This window comes from Monodelphis domestica, chromosome 5, assembly GCF_027887165.1.
Source record: "Monodelphis domestica isolate mMonDom1 chromosome 5, mMonDom1.pri, whole genome shotgun sequence".
NCBI lineage: Eukaryota > Metazoa > Chordata > Mammalia > Didelphimorphia > Didelphidae > Monodelphis > Monodelphis domestica.
In genome coordinates, this window is record NC_077231.1 from 15,555,664 (window position 1) to 15,575,065 (window position 19,402).

The 19,402-nt window shown below is 36.7% G+C and overlaps 1 protein-coding gene across 1 annotated transcript in view; it reads left to right on the forward strand.

Moving 5' to 3' along the window:
- The first annotated feature begins 2,734 nt into the window (after nt 1-2,734).
- Nucleotides 2,735-19,402, forward strand: part of CCDC91 (coiled-coil domain containing 91) — a 481,978-nt gene continuing 465,310 nt past the window's right edge. The window contains exons 1-2 of the mRNA XM_056797660.1: nt 2,735-4,456; nt 13,586-13,644. The gene's annotated coding sequence lies outside the window, so the exon portion shown is untranslated. The remainder of the gene's footprint in view (nt 4,457-13,585; nt 13,645-19,402) is intronic.

The following is a 19,402-nucleotide window of genomic DNA, read 5'->3' on the forward strand; positions in this document are numbered from 1 at the left end:
CTGTCTTCAGTCTAGTGAGGTACTAAGTAAGGGTACTTAAGTTATTATTTTTTCAAAATATTGACTCCAACTTGGCAAAGAGAACAAGGGATTTCCTTTCAAAAGACTGAGTATAGGATCAAAGACAATGGGTAGTATTCACTGGCCAGGATGGTCAGCCATAGGAGTAAGAGAGTTTATGAACTCTCTAATATGGTAGAGGAAGTACTTACACTGATAAAGTCACTAGTCTCTTAAAACATTAGAGTACAGAATGTTATCAAAAGATGAATGCAAAAAAAGAAACAAAACAATCTAGAAATATGAAACAGCTAATAAAAGGGCTGGTTTAACATTAGATAAATTTCACATAGATTATAGTAACTCTTCTCAACCTAAACCTTATATCCCTCAAATGAGACATATATATACTTCAAACATAACAAAAGAAATTAATCACATTGATGTATGTTATATCATTGATTGTACTCTTTGCTATTGTCTGGTATTTGCTATATAAGTAGCCTGTATTTTATCACAGGAGAGGTACAATATGGGAAAAATATAACACATGAAGCAGTAGTGGCATACAGATATTATAATATTCCATGATAAAATGTAGGAAATTCACACTCTACTATGAGTCACATATATAGTCTATAGGGAGAAAAGTCCACTGGTACCAGAGTACCCATTATATCCATTTATTTCTCTGTTGTTAACAACAAAAGTGTCCAACTAGAACCAAAGGATAATGCAGCATTGTGGTATATGATTGCCTTCTCTTAACTGTGTTTTCTGTTGAGACTATCAGGTACTTCATTATAGTTCAACAAATGATCAGCAATAGATAGTTATCTTTCCTTCTTATTATACTAATATACATTCAGAATGATTGTACTAAGCCTCAATATCTTTCGTATAACATTAACTGTACCGATTCCTATTTCCAATCACTCTAAAATATTGTATAAAAATAAATTGATATCATTTTCCTTTTATCCATCTAGCACATGCCTCACTCAACCAGAAGAGAATTCATATGCTCTTATTCTTGCAGTATAATATGCTGAATTCTATATCCACATAAACAAGTCACATTTAATATGTATTCCATGAAGCTTGCTCATTACTCTTAAAGAGAAGGTTGAAAAACAAATATCCAATCCAATAACATTAGAAGTACTATTTGGTTTGGAAAAACCACAAGTATGTCTGGCTTTGGACAACATTAAAACTGCCATATTGCTGGGTGATATTACCCACTTATTCATAACCATCTAACCAAATGCCATCCGTGGATGAATCAATTAAAAAAAAGTACCAGAGCAGACATGAACTCATAGAACTCACACACGAGGAAGCCCACTAGTAACCCAGAGTTCCAAATGAGGAGATTCATTAACTTATATAACCAAATCAATTTACTGTTTGTCTATAGGTATCTTTTTACTTTTCTTTTTAAAGAAAAAGTATTTGTTTTAAAAATGTTTTTCTTCTTAAAATTGGAGTTCTCTTTCCATCTCATCCCTTCCTCCCACTCCCTGAGAAGGCAAGAAATATGATACTAGTTATGTATGTGAAATCATATAAGACACATTTCCATATTTTTTAAAAGAAAGAAAATTTTACTTCAATTTATACTGTTTATCTGTTCTCTTTCTGGAGGTGAATAAACAAATTTTCATCATGACTTAGTTGGAATTATCTTGGATCATTGTATTGATCAAAATAGCCAAGTCTTTCACAGTTGATCATTATTACAACATTGCTGTTACTGTCCACAATGATCTCTCAGTTTTGTTCACTTCACTATGCATCAGATTAAACAGGTCTTGCCATGTTGTTGTCTCCTAAAACCACCTCCCTTTATCATTTCTTATAACACAATAGTACTCCCTTATAGTCATATGCTACAATTTGTTCAACTATTCGCAAATTGATGAGCATCTCCTCGTTTTCATTTCTTTGCCATCACAAAAAAGCTGCTATAAGTATTTTTTACAAATACCTCCTTTTCCTTTTAAAAAAACTTTTTGGGATACAGACCTAATATTTATAGGTCTGCACAATTTAAAACCCTTTGGGCATAATTCCAAATTGTTTACCAGAATGAATAGAACTGTTCATTACTCTATCAACAATTCATTAGTTTACATATTTTTTTGCTCATCCCTGCCAGCATTTATCATTTCTGATAGATATGAGATGGTATCTCAGAATTGTTTTAATTTACCTTTATCTAATCAATAGAGTTAGAGCATTATTTCATATGTCTACCTATAGCTTTAGTTTCTTCTTCTGAAAACTGCCTCTTTATATCCTTTGAGCATTTATCATTTGGGGAATGGCTCTTATTTTTTATCTTTTGAATAAATTTAGCATCAGAAATTTTTTGAGAAATAAAGTATTTATCACAGAAACTTGTTATAAATTTTTTCCATAGTACTTCATTTTGGTACCTTTTTAGCAAAATAAAGTTTATGTACTCTCACTAACTCACTAAACAATGGACAGCTAACTACCCACACACTCTCCTTCATTCAGATTCTATAGCAGCCAACTGTCACCAGCAACTGCCAGCAGCATAATGCCCTCAGGAAACCTTAGAGATAAAGGCCCTTCTTATACTTCCTACTTGCCTTTATCTCTCACTGTCCAACTGTCATTCTTACATCACTTCCTCTCTGAAAGCAGTTTCTATTTCCTTTAACTATGAGCTGGTATCCATGGTAACAGAACCTCTTATCTTTGGGCCTGGCTTTCTATCCACTGAGCCAGCCAGCTTTTTCTCCAGTTAAGGAAAAGCAAGGGATTAAGAATTCCCTTTTACAGACTTCCAGGTTAACATGGCTGCAGTGTAAAAGCAGGACTCTTCCTCTTCTAACCTACTATCGATATAGACTACCTCAAAAGGCCAAAAAAAGAAAAAAACAAGTTCAGGTGAACAAAGGGACTCCACAGTAGGGTGCAGCATTGAAGGTACGTGGGATTTGGGCATTTCCACACTATAAGGTGGTGAAATAGCTCCCCAAAATGGAAACTGATCAACCCTCCCCCACCCCACCTGTGGAACCAGAATCAGAGTAAGCATACTAGAATCAGAAAGTGAAGCAAGGGGCACCTCTAGGTCCTTGGCAGCTGACTAAGAACACCAAGGATCTACCCCTGAAAGCAGCTAGACTTGAGACCCCAGCAGGTTGAAGAGTGGACCTTGGGCTCAGAGATAACTCAGAGAAGGGCAACACATAATAGAAGCAGAGGAGACTTGAGAGGTGGCCTCAGGCAAAAATTGCTCCTTAGCTCCATACACAGAGAGCCTTCCCTCCTCACTCAGACTTCTGACAGGAAAGGGAAGGAAAAACCAGCAAAGTGATGGCAAACAATGCCCAGAAAGTACAATTTCCAAACATCAAGAAGAACAAGAAGAAGGCTTTGACCCTGGATAATTTTTATGGTGAAAAAATTCAAACTACAGAGGAAACAGCAGAGTAATACAAACAAGTAAATGCATCCAAAACTTCCAAAAAATGGAAACTGGCCACAAGCTCTTGAAGAATTTAAATCAAGGATTTTGAGAAAGATGGAAGAGATTTGGCAAGAAAAGTGGGAAATAGTTCAAAAAGAAAATAATAGTCTAAAAGATAGGAATTCCCAATTGAATAAACAAGCCTAGAAATCAAATGAAATGATAAATAAATTGGAGACCAAAATTAAACAGCTGGAAGCCATGATAAGCAGGATAGACCAAACCAAAAAGGAAAATAAAAAGGTTATAGCAGAAAATCAAAAGATTATAGTGGAAAACCAGTCTTTAAAGACCAGAATTGGGCAACTGGAAGAAAATGATCTTGCAATGGCAAGAATTAATAAAGCAAAGTCAAAAGACTGACAAAATTGAAGGTAACAAAAATATCTCACTGACAAGATGATAGACGATGAAAACCAGTCTCAAAAAGACATTTTGAGAACCATTGGTCTACCTGAAAACCCAGAAATAAATAAATTATCATACTACAAGAGATTATCCAAGAAGATTATCCAAGCTGCCCTGATGTTCTTGAACAAGGCAAAATAGATATTGAAAGAGTTAATAGAATACCCTCAACACTAAATCCTCAAAAGACAACCCCCAGGAATGTAATTGCCAAATCCAAGAGCTTCCAAGCTAAGCAGAAATTTTTACAAGAAGCCAAAAAAAGACAATTCAGATGTCAGGGAGCACCAATCAGGATTACACAAGATCTGGCAGCTTCCACACTAAAGGACTGCAAGACTTGGAATATGATATTCAGAAAGGCAAGAGAACTGGGTCCTCAACCAAGGATCCCTTATCCATCAAAACTGACTCTATACTTCCAGGGGAAAGTATGGACATTCAAAAAAATAGATTTTCAAGTATTAGTTAAAAAAAAAAGACCAGAACTAAGTGGAAATTTTGATATCCCAACACAAAAATCAAGAGAAACATGAAAAGGTAATTAAGAAAGAGAAGGGAGAGAACATGTTTTTTTTTTAAATTTTCTTCTTTAAGAACATCAGTAAGATTAAATTGTTCATATTTGTATATGGAAAAACGTTATTTGTAACTCTCAAAAATTATATTCACTATTATAGTAATTAGAAGAATTATTCATAGGGTAATAGGGTAATAAGTGGTCTAAAATGATATGCAAAAAAAAAAAGAAAAAGGGAGGGGAATAGAAGAAGGCACCAAGAGAAACTGAAGGAATAAGAAAAATAGGATAATCTATATCACACAAAGAGTAGCATGGGAAGGAGAAGGGGCAGAATACTATTATAAGAAGGAGAGGAAGAGAGTGCTAATAGGTAATATTTAAACCTTGATCTCAGTGGAATCAATTCTGAGAGGGAAGATTGCATCTAGATCCATTGGGGTATTTAATTCTATCTTACTCTACAGGGAAAGTAGAAAAGAAAATCCACGGGTGGGGGATGGGGCCAGGCATGCAAAGATGGAGGGAAAGAGAAGGGGGAGGAAATTTAATAGACCCTAAAAAATTAATAAGGAGTAAACAAAAAGGGAGGGGGCATAAAGGGAAGTAAAATAAGGGTCGGGAGTAGGGGGACTTATTAAAATCAAACCACTGGTTTAAAAGGAAATAGCAAAAGAAGAAAGGGCAGAACTAGGAGAGTATATCAAAATCTTGGGGAATACATAAATGGCACTCATAACTCTGAATGTGAATAGAATGAACTCATCCATAAAATGAAATCAAATAGCAGAGTGGATATAAAACCAAAATCCTACCATATGTTGTCTATAAGAAACACACATGAGGCATTTAGACACACATAAGGTCAAAGGCTGGAGCAAAATCTATTGGGCTTCAAATGAGAAAAAGAAGGCAGGATATCTGACAAAGCCAAAATAAAAATAGATCTGATTAAAAGAGATAGAGGAGGTAATTAAATCCTGATAAAAGGCAGTATAGACAATGAGGAAATATCATTACTCAACATGTATGCTCCAAATTGTATAGCATCCAAATTTCTAAAGGAGAAACTAATGGAACTCAAGGATGAAATAGATAGAAAAACTATACTAGTGGGAGACCTGAATCTTCCTCTATCAGATCTAGATAAATCAAACCAAAAAATAAATAAGAAAGAGGTAAGAGATGTGAATGAAATCTTAGAAAAATTAGAGTTAATAAATATGTGGAGAAAAATAAATAAGGACAAAAAGGAATACATCTTCTTTTCAGCAACACTTGGTACATTCACAAAGATAGACCATGTACTAGGGCATACAAACATGAAACAAATGCAAAAGAGCAGAAATAATAAATGCAACCTTTTCAGATCATAATTACTAATAATAATTAGTAAGGGTACATGGAGAGCCAAATCAAAAATTAATTGTAAATTAAATGATATGATTCTCCAAAATCAGGTAGTTAAAGAAAAAAAATCATAGAAACAATAATCATTGAAGAAAATAAAAATGATGAAACATCCTTTCAAAATCTATGGAATACAGCTAAAATAATACTCAGGATGAAATTTATATCCTTGAGTTCATGTATTAACAAATTAGGGGGGCAGAAGTGAAGAAATTGGGCCTGTAAATTAAGTAACCAGAAAGTGAACAAATTAATGACCCCAGAGGAAAACTAAATTAGAGATCCTAAAAATTAAAGGAGAAATTAATAAAATCTAAATTAAAAAAAACTTGAATTAATAAATAAGACTAGAAGCTGGTAATTTGAAAAAAAAAACAAATAAAATAGATAAAAGTATTGGTTTCTCTAGTAAAAAAAAGGAAAGGAGAAAGTCAAATTAATAGTATCAAAGATGAAAAATAAGACCTCACCTCTAATGAAGAGGAAATTAAGGCAATCATTAAAAACTATTTTGCCCAATTATATGGTAATAAATATGGCTATCTAGGTGAAATGAATGAATATTAATATAAATTGCCTTAATTAACAGAAGAAATAGAATACTTAAATAATCCCATATCAGAAAAAGAAATTGAATAAGCCATCAAAGAACTCCCTAAGAAAAAATGCCCAGCACCTGATGGATTCATAAGTGAATTCTATCAAACATTCAAAGACCAACTACTCCTAATACTATACAAACTATTTGACAGAATAAACAAAGAAGGAGTTCTACCAAATTCATTTTATGACACAAATATGGTACTGATTCCAAAGCCAGGCAGGTCAAAAGCAGAGAAAGAAAACTGTAGGCCAATCTCCTTAATGAACATCAATGCAAAAAATTTAAATAGAATACTAGCAAAAAGATTCCAGCAAGTCATCACGAGGGTTATTCACTATGATCAGGTGAGATTTATACCAGGAATGCAAGGATGGTTTAATATTAGGAAAACCATCCACATAATTGACCATATCAACAAGTAAACAAAAAAAAACTACATGATTAACTGAATATATGCAGAAAAAGCCTTTGATAAAATACAACACTCCTTCCTATTGAAAACACTAGAAATTATAGGAATTGAAGGACCTTTGCTAAATAAACAGTATAAATCTGAAACCATCAGCAAGCATCATCTGCAATGGGGACAAATTAGAAACATTTCCAATAAGATCAAGAGTGAAATAAGGTTACCCATTATCACCTCTATTATTTAACATTGTACTAGAAACACTAGCAATAACAATCAGAGACAAAAAAAGAAACTAAAGATATTAAAATAGGCAATGAGGAGTCCAAGCTATCACTCTTGGTGGATGATATGATGGTCTACTTAAAGAAACCTAGAGAATCAACTAAAAATCTAGTAGAAATAATTCACAACTTTAGCAAAGTTGCAGGATACAAAATAATAATATTTTCCAAATCAGTTGTTTTTCTGATGAAATATTTCACATTTTCTTAAATTTTTAATTTTCTTTCTTTTAATTTTTCTTGATGTTTCATGGAGTCATTAGCTTCCACTTGCCTAATTCTAATGTTTAAAGAATTATTTTCTTCAATGAACTTCTCTATCTCCTCCACCCCTACCCCCCCAATTTGGCCAATTCTATTTCATTAGGAGTTATTTTGGTCAGTGAATTTTTGAATTTTTGTCCCTGCCTCCATTTTAACCTATTGTATTTTTTAAAACAGACTTTTTAAAAATTTATTTGGTCAATTTCAATCATTATTCCTTGGTTACAAAAATAATTTTCTATTCCTCCCTTCACTCCCCCGTTCCCTACCATAGCCAACACACAATTCCACTGGGTATTGCATGTGTCCTTGATTTGAACCCATTTCCATGTTGTTGGTATTTGCACTGGGAGGTTCATTTAGAGTCTACATCACCAACTATATCCCTTCGACTCATGTATTTACTGTGTTTCTACTCCCACAGTGTTTCCTCTAAATGTGGATAGTGGTTTTTCCCATAGATTCCTCCAAGTTGTTCAGGATTACTGCATTGCCACTAATGGAGAAGTCCGTTGAATTTGATTGTACCACAGTGCATCAGTCTCTGTGTACAATGTTCTCCTGGTTCTGCTCCTTTCACTCTGCATCAATTCCTGTAGGTTGTTCCAGTTCCCATGGAATTTCTCCACTTTATTGTTCTTTGAGCACAATAGTATTCTATCACCAACATATACCACAATTTGTTTAGCCATTCCCCACTTGGAGGGCATCCCCTCTTTTTCCAATTTTTTGCCACCACAAAGAGCGTAGCTATGAATATTCTTGTACAGGTCTTTTTCCTTATTATCTCTTTGGGGTACAAACCCAGCAGTGCTATGGCTGGATCAAAGGGTAGACAGTCTTTTAGTGCCCTTTGGGCATAGTTCCAAATTGCCCTCCAGAATGGTTAGATCAATTCATAACTCCACCAGTAATGAATTAATGTTCCAATTTTACCACATCCCATCCAGCATTCATTACTTTCTATAGCTGTCACGCTAGCCAATCTGCTAGGTGTGAGGTGATACCTCAGAGTTGTTTTGATTTGCATCTCTCTAATTATAAGAGATCTAGAATGCTTTTTCATGTGCTGATTAATGGTTTTGGTTTCTTTAACTGAGAATTGCCTGTTCATGGAGAATGGCTTGATTTTTTGTACAATTGATTTAGTTCTTTGTAAATTTGAGTAATTAAACCTTTGTCAAAGGTTTTTGTTATGAAGATTGTTTTCCAGTTTATTTTCCTTCTGATTTTGGTTACATTGGTTTTGTTTGTACAAAACCTTTTTAATTTGATGTAGTTGAAATTATTTATTTTACATTTTGTGGCTCTTTCTAAGTCTTGCTTGGTTTTAAAATCTTTCCCTTCCCAAAGATCTGACATGTATACTAATCCGTGTTCACCTAATTTACTTATAGTTTTCTTCTTTATGTTCAAGTCACTCACCCATTCTGAGTTTATTTTGGTGTAGGATGTGAGGTATTGATCCAAACGTAAACTCTCCTACACTGTCTTCCAATTTTCCCAGAAGTTTTTGTTGAATAGTGGATTTTTGTCCCCAAAGCTGGGCTCTTTGGGTTTATCATAGACTGTTCTGCTGAGGTCATTTACCCCAAGTCTATTCCACTGATCCTCCTTTCTGTCTCTTAGCCAGTACCAAATTGTTTTGATGAACACTGACTTATAGTATAGTTTGAGATCTGGGACTGCAAGGCCACCTTCCTTTGTATTTTTTTTTTCATTTTTTCCCTGGGTATCCTTGATCTCTTATTATTCCAAATGAACATTGTTATGTTTTTTCTAATTCAGTAAAGAAATTTTTTGGAAGTTTGATGGGTATGGCACTAAATAAATAGATAAGTTTGGGTAGGATGGTCATTCCGATTCTACTTTTTAAGGAGGCCAATTATATTTTTAGAGCATTATTCTCTTCATTATTTTTGTGCCTCTTTTACCAAGCTCTTTTCATAATTTTCTTGTATCACTCTCATTCTTTTCACAATTTTTTTCTCTACCACTTTTTTATTTCTTTCTTTAGCTCTCCTAGGATTTCTTGCTCTAACTGGATCCAATTAGTAAGTTTTTTTCTTTGAGGCTTTGCTTGTAAGCTCTTCCACATAGTTATCTTCTGTATGTGTTTCTCATTCTTCCCTGTCATCATAGTAGCTTTTTATGTCCAATAATATCTTGGGGTTTTGTTCATTTGCATTTTATGTTTGTCTCAGCTTTCCCAAACATAAAATGGGGATAGTAATGACATCCACCTTACAGGGTTTTGCAGAGCAAATGAGATATTTGTAAAAGCACTTAGCATAGTACCTAAACATAGTAGTTACTCTATCAATGATTTATTCTCTTCCCTTATAGGAATTCCCTAAAGAACAATAAGAGAAAAAAAGGGCCTATATAATCACATTTGAGGAAATCTTAAAAGAAACCTGCCCATAAAATACAGAAAAATCTACTAGTTACCTTCTGAAAGAAATCTCAAAATGAAAACTGCCATGGACACTATAGTCAATATATAGTTTCCATATCAAAATTAATGAATAGTGTAATTACCCAGAAAGCATTCAAGTACCAAGGAACTATAGTTATGACCACATTTGATTTAGTAGTCTCCTCTATAAAATAGTATAGAACTTGGAATACAGTATTTCAGAAGCCAAAAAAAGTCAGAGTGATAGCCAAGAATAACTTACCCACATAATTTCTGTATAATATTAGAGGGGGGAAATAGATCTTTAGTGGAATAGAGGACTTCCAAGTATTATTGATGAAAAGATTTCAGAGGTGGGTAGAAACTTTTAAGTTCAAACACGGAGTTAACAGAAATATAAAACATAAATAAAAACACAATATTAATTGACTAACCAAACATAAAATTGGTTACATTCAAATAAAGTGGGTTGGTGCACATTTCCTCTCTGAGACCTATCATCTTTAGGGCTTGTAGAGAGAATTTAATTAGCAAGGCCTGGGTTTGTTATGTTATGTCTTAATGATCTTAAGAGTGGAAAGAGAGGGGGAGAAGAATGAAATGGGGTGGAGGAGAAGGGAACAGGAGATTAAGGAAAATTATCTGACCTAATTAGATCTACACTAATAAGGAAGAGAACTTAAATTTCACTTTCATCTGAGCTGGTTAAAAGAAGGAAGAATACACACATATAGCTAGGTGTAGAAATACTTTTTCCTCAACAGGGAGATAGAATGGAAGAGGAGTGGGGAATTAAATTAGAGTGAGGTTAGATTAAGGGAAGAATTAAGTAATAAATGTAAGGATGGGGGCAAGTAAGATTTGGAACCCTGACATGAGGAAGAGAGAGAACGAGTGACAGTTGAGGATCAAGGACTTCTGGGAGGAAAAATGGACCTGGAGGGAGTTCTGAGGAGCCTCTAGACTTCTGACCTGGGACCTGGAGCAGATAGGACCAGTTTTGGTGGGCTGAGGATTCACTGAAGGCACCTGAGAAGATCCAGTTCCTAATTTCAACCTTACAATTGAGCTTTCCTCAATCTGATTCCTCCCACTACACAAAAGAGAAGAAGATATCTCAAACCCTAAAACGGGGGAGCAGTGAACTCTGGGGGAGAGAGTTCTGCCTCTTTCCCTGCCTCCTAGCCCCTGTCCCCTTTTAGTTAGTTAGGTCATTTAGTTATATAAATAATAGTGGGGTTCAACTGATTTGGGAAGGGCCAAAGAAACTTGGGGTAGTGGAACCTTCACTCCCCAAGTGATGGATTGGATAGTGAAATATTAGGGTGAGCTCTCCCTATCCTCCTTCTCCCAATTTACCTGAATTCTTTTATTAAATAATGTAAGCAGTCAGATTCTTGCTAAGTCTCTCAATTCAAGATAAAAGGGGATACTCCTTGAACTAAAGTCAGATTTCAACAGGAGTGTCTGAAGCTATTCCCTCTGTGGCTGAATCCCATACTGGGGCCCACCACCAGATACTTTCTGAGGGAAAGGCATTGAAGACATCCACAAGTGGAGCTGACAGGGGAGAATGACATCAAATACCCTCAGCTATTTCCTCAAGGGGCACAGTGTGATAATGTGCCCATTATCACAGGGAAAAGGGAGAGAGACAGTTGCTTCACCCATACTACCTTGGACTCCCTCTTTCATACCCTATTCCTGTTCTTGTAACCCTCTCAACACTTTACTGAAAAACCACCATTATCAGTGAAGTGAACCCTTTATTACCACTTCAAGGAATATCCATTTTTTACATAAGCAAAACAAACTCTAAGAATTTTAAAAAGTACTCTGTCTTTATCTCTCTGTCTTTTTGAGATGGAAGAGAATGGGGATTTAAAGGGGTGCCCACAAATTGGGGAATGGATGAATAAATTATTGTGCATAATGAATATTTGTAAGAAAAAATAAAAGGGATGATTTCAGAAGAAGCTAGGAAGATTTTCATTATCTGATCCTGGGTGAAGTGAGCAGAATATACAAGGACAGAAATATGGTAAAGGCGAACAACTCTGAACAAATTAGAAACTGTAATAGAGCAATGACCAAACACAATTCCAGAGGACTGATGATGAAACATGCTATTTATCTCCTGTTATAGAGTTAAAAGACCTTGTGTGCAGAATGAGACAAAAAAAGATTTTGGACATGGTTAGTGTGGGAATTCACTACATGCACATACATATTATGTATATACATATATATTATACATTATATATAGTGTATATATGTGTATGTATATGTATGTATATGTATATAGACATACACTATATATAATGTAACATATATATATATTTTTTCATATATATATATATGTCATTGTCCAGTTGTATGTCAGTTGTGCTGACTCCTTCTGACCCTATTTGGGGTTTCCTTGGCAGAGAAACTTGAGTGATTTTCCATTTCTCCAGTTAATTTTACAGATGAGGAAATTGAGGCAAACAGGGCTTGAGTGACTTGCCCAGGGTCACACATCTAGTAAGGGTCTGAAGTCAAATTTGACCTCAAGAAGAGTCTTCCTTATTCTGGGCCTGGCATTCTACTCATTGCAGCATCTAGATGTGTGCTCTCTCTCTCTCTCTCTCTCTCTCTCTCTCTCTCTCTCTCTCTCTCTCTCTCTCTCTCTCTCTCTCTCTCTCTCCCTCTCTCTCTCCTTCCCCTCCCCCCACTTGGTAAGATAGCACATTTTTGTGGATTGAAAAAATATGATTTTTTAAAAGAATGTGAGTTCTTTAAGAACCATTTATTTTAAATTTAAGGGCTAGTAATCCCTGGATTTAAATTAACTAATTACCATAATTGAACATTATATTTGAAAAGACAATAGTTGGTTTGATTCCCTACTATACAAAAATCATTGAGAGGATAAAATAAAACCTTAAAGAACTATATAAATGGAACTTATAATAATAATAAAAGCAAAAATAATGTCCTTTCAAACTCCAACCCATCTTCACTACAATATCAGAGAGATACCCATGGAAAAGTACAGGCATTCAAGTCACGGTGTTGTAAAATAGAGATTTAAAACCCTTCCAGCACTGTGAATGGCTTCCAGGAACCCTGAAATGGTAACAAATTTGGCCCTGGTGACTCAAATCATTGGGTTAGTTCCTCAGTGTGATTCAACAGCTCCTAGATTCAAAGAAATTGATTAAAAGGATGTACTATAAATTGTTTTTATGATCTACATGACAGGGAGGTCTGCAGAGTTTGTGATATTCTCCTTCATGTTCTGTCATCATGAGAAGTCAGAGTACACTAGAACAAATAAAAATCCCAATGCCTCAGGTGCTAGAAATGCTTCAGTGCAGATGGCAATAGTCACTGGATTGGGCAAATCACAATTGTGTATGAAATGGGCTGAAGAAATGGAACTTTCATTCTGTGCCAGAACCATATTATAACAAAATTGGAAACAGATTTTCCACCTTTTATGGACTAGGACTTTATACTCCATTTTGTCAGCTACCCTCAAATATACATCACATAATTCATTGCTGATTTGAACAGGGAAACTGTCAGAAAAACTTCATGTAAAACATAGATTGGATGAAATATGAAAATATAACAATGAAAATATGTGTTTGGAATCATTGAAGGTTGTTAATGGAAACTCTAAAAGTCATTACCTAATAATTTTTAAATCATTTGGCTCCATCCTTTTACTTTCACCCTATGCATATTTACCCTCCTCATTTGTGTTTCTTGCAGACAGCATATGGTAGAGTTTTGGATTCTAATCCACTCTGATATTTGCTTGCGTTTTATGGGTGAGTTCATTCCATTCACATTCAGTTATGATTACTAGCTGTGTATTTCCCAGCATTTTGATTTCTACTCCTGGTCCTGCCTTTTCTTCTTTCATTATTTACTTCTACACCAATGTTTGTTTTTAATCGGTCCCCCTAGTTCCCACCCTTATTTTACTTCCCTTTTGATCCCCTTCCCTTCTTATTCTCCCCCCTTATTTTCCCTGTAGTCTTCCTAAAATTACCCACCCACTCACGCTCTCCCTTCCTTGTACTGCTTCCTTCCCCACCAGTTCGTTTGTTACCCTTCGACTCCCCTATAGGGTGCAAATCTATTCTCTGCCCCAATGGATTGGATTGTTCTTCTCTCTTTGGGTAAGTTTCAAAGCACGTAAGAGTTGAATATTTCCTATCTCCAACCCCTTTACCCTTCAAGTGTATTGATGTTGTCCCCCCTCCTGCCATGAGCTTCTTTGTGACATATAAATTTACCGCCATTTGTTTCTTTTCCCATTTCTTTTAGTATTAAACTCTTTTTTAAAGCTCTAGTTGTATATATACACACACACATGTATATGTATTTATGTTTGTATATATCTATATACCTATTTATGTCTTGTTCTTTCATCCTATACAATTTGTCACTGTTTCCTCTAAGTGTAATTCTTCTAGCTACCCAGGTGATAACAGTTTTTTAGAGTTGCCAATCACTTTTCTTATAGGGATAAATATCATTTTAACTTATTGAGTCTCTTAAAAAAATTTTGTGTGTGTTGTTTTGTTTTGTTTTTCTTTTCTCCCTCTTTTTTTTTAAACCCCTACCTTCCATCTTGGAGTCAATACTATGTATTGGCTCCAAGGCAGAAGAGTGGTAAGGGCTAGGCAATGGGGGTCAAGTGACTTGCCCAGGGTCACAGGGCTGGGAAGTGTCTGAGGTCAGATTTGAACCTAGGACCTCCCATCTCTAGGCCTGACTCTCAATCCACTGTGCTACCCAGATGGCCCCTTCTCCCTCTTTTTAAATTACCTTTTAATGATTCTCTTAAATTCTGTGCTTGGACATCAAATTTTCTGTTCAGGTCTGGTCTTTTCTTTACAAATTCTTGCAATTCTTCTATTTTGTTGAATGACCATACTTTCCCCTGTAAGAATATAGTCAGTTTTGTTGGGTAGTTGATTCTTGGTTGTAGACCTAGTCCCCTTGCTTTCTGGAATATCATATTCCATGCCCTTTGGTCCTTCAGTGTGGATGCAGCCAGATCCTGCGTTATCCTCACGGTGGTTCAGTGGTATCTGAATGACTTCTTCTTGGCAGCTTGTAATATCTTTTCTTTGGTCTGATAGTTCTTGAATTTGGCTATAACATTCCTGGGTGTTGTCAGTTGGGCATTAAGTATAGGAGGTGATCTGTGGACTCTTTCAATCTCTCCTTTTCCCTCTTGTTCTAGGATATTGGGGCAGTTTTCCTGAATAATTTCCTGTAGTATTATGTCCAGGCTTTTTCTTTTGTCATGGTCTTCTGGTAGACCAATGATTCTTAAATTGTCTCTCCTCGAATGATTTTCTACATTCTCTGTTTTGTGAATGAGATGCTTCATATTTGCTTCAATTTTTTTCATTCTTTTGGTTTTGTTTTATAGTGTCCTGCTGCCTTGTGAGGACACTTTTTATTCTGGTTCTTAATGACTGGATTTCTTCCCTGGCTTTTTGGTCATCCTTTTCATTCTGATCTGATTTTCTTTGGAGCTTATCTTTCATCTTCTTTGCCTCATCTTTCATCTCCTTTGCCTCATTTTCCAGCTGGTTGATTTTGGCTTTCAAGACACTATTTTCTGTTTCCAAATTACTTATCTTAGTTTTTAAATTATTTTCCCAATTGTCTTCAGCCTCTATTAATTGTGTTTTGAATTGCATTTTGAGTTCTTCCAAAGCCTGTATCCAATTCACTGGGCTTCTGATTTATCGTTTTCTGATCCCTCCCTCTCTGTTCCGTTGGCTGTGTAGAAGGTATCTATTGTAATTTCTTTCTTCCTTTTCTGCTGTTTGCTCATATTTGCCCCCTTCTTTGCTCCCCTTATTTGTCTGTGCTCTTGCTCCTCTCATTTTTTGGCTTTGGGGCTTTCTGTCAGTCTCCCCTCTTGGAGCTTTGTCAGATCTCTCAGGGCAGTCTCTGGGGGAGGATTTTGAGCTTCCCTGTCCTCTGGAGGCTTTTGATGGGATTCAGTTCAGCTGGGTTGGACTGTATGTGCTCTGAGGCCAAAACCTCCTGGAAGGCCGGAGCCAAATGGAAGGTCTCAGTCACCCAGGTTCTCTCCAGCTGCTTCCCTGCTACCTGTGTTCAATACTCTGAGGCTGGCACAGCCCTGCCCACACGCTACATCCTCTAGTCCAGTGCCTTTGCCCGCCCAGAGGTTCCTGTCCTTGCTGGAGGCCCAGCACTCGGGGAGAGGAGGGGGAGGGGTTCTGGCCTCCATGAGCTCTGAGGACTCCTGATGGGATTAAGTACAGTTGGGTTGTATGTGCTTTGAGGCAAAAACCTCCCTAAGGCTGGAGCCAAATGGAAGGACCCAGCCGCCCAGGCTACCAGCTTTTCAAACTCTCTCCAGCTGTCTCCTTGTCACCTGTGTTGGACACTCTGAGCTTGGCACAGCCCTGCCCACAAGGTACACCCTCTAGACCAGCACCTTTGCTTGCCCAGATATTCCCGCTGCCACTGGGGCTCAGCGCTCTGGGTGGGGTGGGGGGTGTCCTGGGACCTTCCTTCTGCCTTACCCTTAAACCCGAGTGTTCTTGGATTCCGGCTTTTGGGGGGGCGTACCTTTTGGATTGAGTCCAGCAGGAGGGTTCCTTAGCTCTGTTGTGTTGTTAGTTTTGATTTTCAGTCCCCTAGGGACATTCAGTTTGTGATCGATAAGGAAGGGTTTTCAGAGGTCTGAACTTCTGCTGCTTCTAAGCCACCATCTTCCCTTTGTAGTTTTCTTGGGAAAGATACTGGAGTGATTTATTATTTCCTTTTCCTGCTCATTTTTAGGAAACTGAGGCAAAAAAGTTATATGACTCTCACAGGATTAGGCAGTTAGTTTCTGAGTCTGGATTTAAACTCAGGTCTTTCTGACTCCAGGTCTAACATTCAATCTACTGTGCGACCTAGCTGTGCTTTAAAAAAAAAAAAAAGGAATTCCCATTCTAAAAATCCACTTAATCCACATATCCTAAATAGCTTACTAGCACATCCTCTGTCTAGTATACTTCTTTTAACTACTATGATAAGATAACAATTTTTAATAGTTACAGATATTTTTCCATATAGGACTATAAACAATTTGACCTTATTGAAGTCCTTAAATTTTTTCTTTCATTTACTTTTTCTTATAATTCTCTTGAATTTTGTATTTGGACATCAAATTTTCTGTTTAAGTCTGATCTTTTCTTCAGTAATGCTTGGAAATCTTCTATTTTATTAAATTCATATTTTCTCCTGAAAGAACTTTATCTATATAAAAGATTGTCTGGTTTCTTGCATAATCCAATCAATTTAATTATTAAACTTTGTCCTAAGTAATTTGCATAAAGCTATGTCTAGGAGTAGTAGTCTCTCAGTAACCGAGGATGACGATTGTCTTTGTGCGTTTTCATCTATGATAGATGAGTGTGCATAAAGACACTTGTGCGTGAAGGAGATTTAAGTGGAAAAGTTGATGCACAGAGACAGTCCCACTCTCTTGGCGTTGGAAGTCTGGGTCCAGTGACTCGAAAGGTCGTTACACCTGGAGACTTCCTCAGCTGCATTGGATGGCTGTGTTGTCTTTTGTACACCAACATGCCTTAAGCATTCCACAGTAGTTTGCTGCATCGCCCTCTATGCCGTTGAACCTTCTTATAGGTTTCTTCCATCTGTTCAGCTGAAGCAGTCTTCACATGCTGGGTGAGCAAGGCCCTGGTTCACCAGGGGTCTACAACCCAATGGCTACTCTTAAAAGGTTTTGCTGGCCTGTCGAAGCCGTTGCCCGGGGTGTGGCCACTGCCGCATGCTAGCAGCTACTAGGAGCCACAAGTGAGATCTGGGTGTCAAGTTGGGGTCAGAGGCTGGAGAGTTGCCCTAGAAGGGCACAATCAGCCCTCCATACCAGAGTTACTTCCCCTCCCTGTACACCCCATATACCCCTTTATATAAAGTAGCCACAGCTTGTATTACTAAGAAAAAATTCTATAAACACTCATAAGAAAACAATATATTGATGGAGAAGAAAAAATTTATCCTCCCAAATTCTTGAAGCATAAAGAACAACTTATTTCAAAATTATTATTATTGTTGACCAAGTGCTCAAATTGCCACAATATCTCAATTTCCTTAATTGATGCCTTTGGATTAGTTCTGTATTCATGACTTATTTAAGTGTGACAAATATATAGAACAAATACAAATATAGTGAAAACAGTCAAATATTTGATGCATATTATAAAACCGAATTCTTTATTGCTTTTTTAATTTAACAGGGGACCTGGAGGTCCTCTTACCATAGAGAAGTGTAGGGAAGCAAGTATGAACCAGGGAGCCCCCTGCTGGGCCAACATCAGTTGTTCAGGGTTTTCAGTTGCTGCTAGGGGACATCAGTTGCTGACAGTTGAGGCTGGCAATTGCTGACAGGGCTGGCATTTGTGGGGAAGTTGCCTTGTGGGCATGTGTTGGTCATTCGGGGTTGGTTGCTCGTGGTTTGGGTTGGTGATTAGTTGATGGTTGGCATTTAGTTGCTGGAATATAAAGGTGGGCCTGAGCTTATTGAGAGGGCTTTTGGCTTTAATCTTTAGAGGGTTTTTGCCTTTTGGGTTTTTGGCTTTTGGTTTGTGCTGCATTTCTCTACCTTGTACTTTTTGGAAGTTGGCTGGTCTTCTTTGATTGACCTAATTGGGGTTGGGTTAAACACTTATTGGATTGGAACTTTGTTGGGTGGTTGTTAGTGGCAGCTATAGGACAACTAGTATAGAAATTAGGAAAATTTCTTTCTCTACCTCTTTCCTATATTTCTCTCCTTTACTATATTCGTTTTGCTATATTCTTTTACTATCCATTTTAATGACTAAATTGTTAATTGTTAAAAGCTGCTAGAAGTTTTCTTTTCTCTGGCTTGTAAACCTCAAAATTCCTTAGACTTATAAATGTTGGAAATTTCACCATTGGGATATTTCATACTTGGAAAATTTCTTACTGATAGTCTATTGGAATGGGAACTCCATTGGCATGGGAGGTTCCTTCTCTTCCCTTCTTAAGATTACTTTAGGACAGAAACCCTTTGCTGAACAATGGAAAGGACTTTGACCTATGCTTAAGCATAGAACAGGAATTTCTTTGAGTCTTGATTGATTTTAGAATTGATACAATGGAGATACTTGGAATAAATCTCCACCCTATTCAGTCCTAATAGGATTGAGTAAGGGCTGCAGCCTAGATCAAAATTTAATTATTCCAATCTCTACCATACTCAAGTTAACAGGATTTAGAAAGGGCTGTAACAAAAGAGTAAAGATTTAATCATTTGAAAAATATGACCTTCAACGGACATGTGCAAAAGCCAGAAACCTCTGGGCGGTCCTGGGTTAAGCGAGAGCCTCCATTGACAGGGAAATTGATGAAGAGTGATTGGTAGATGTGAGGACTGAGGGGAGGCAACTTGGATGGTTTCCTTAAAGATAGGAGGGTCTGGAGACTCGAGGGAGGATGGAGTTTTTGGTCGGGTGGTTCCTGGGCTCTGAGGAAGCTTGCTCGGAAGGAAGCTGAAGG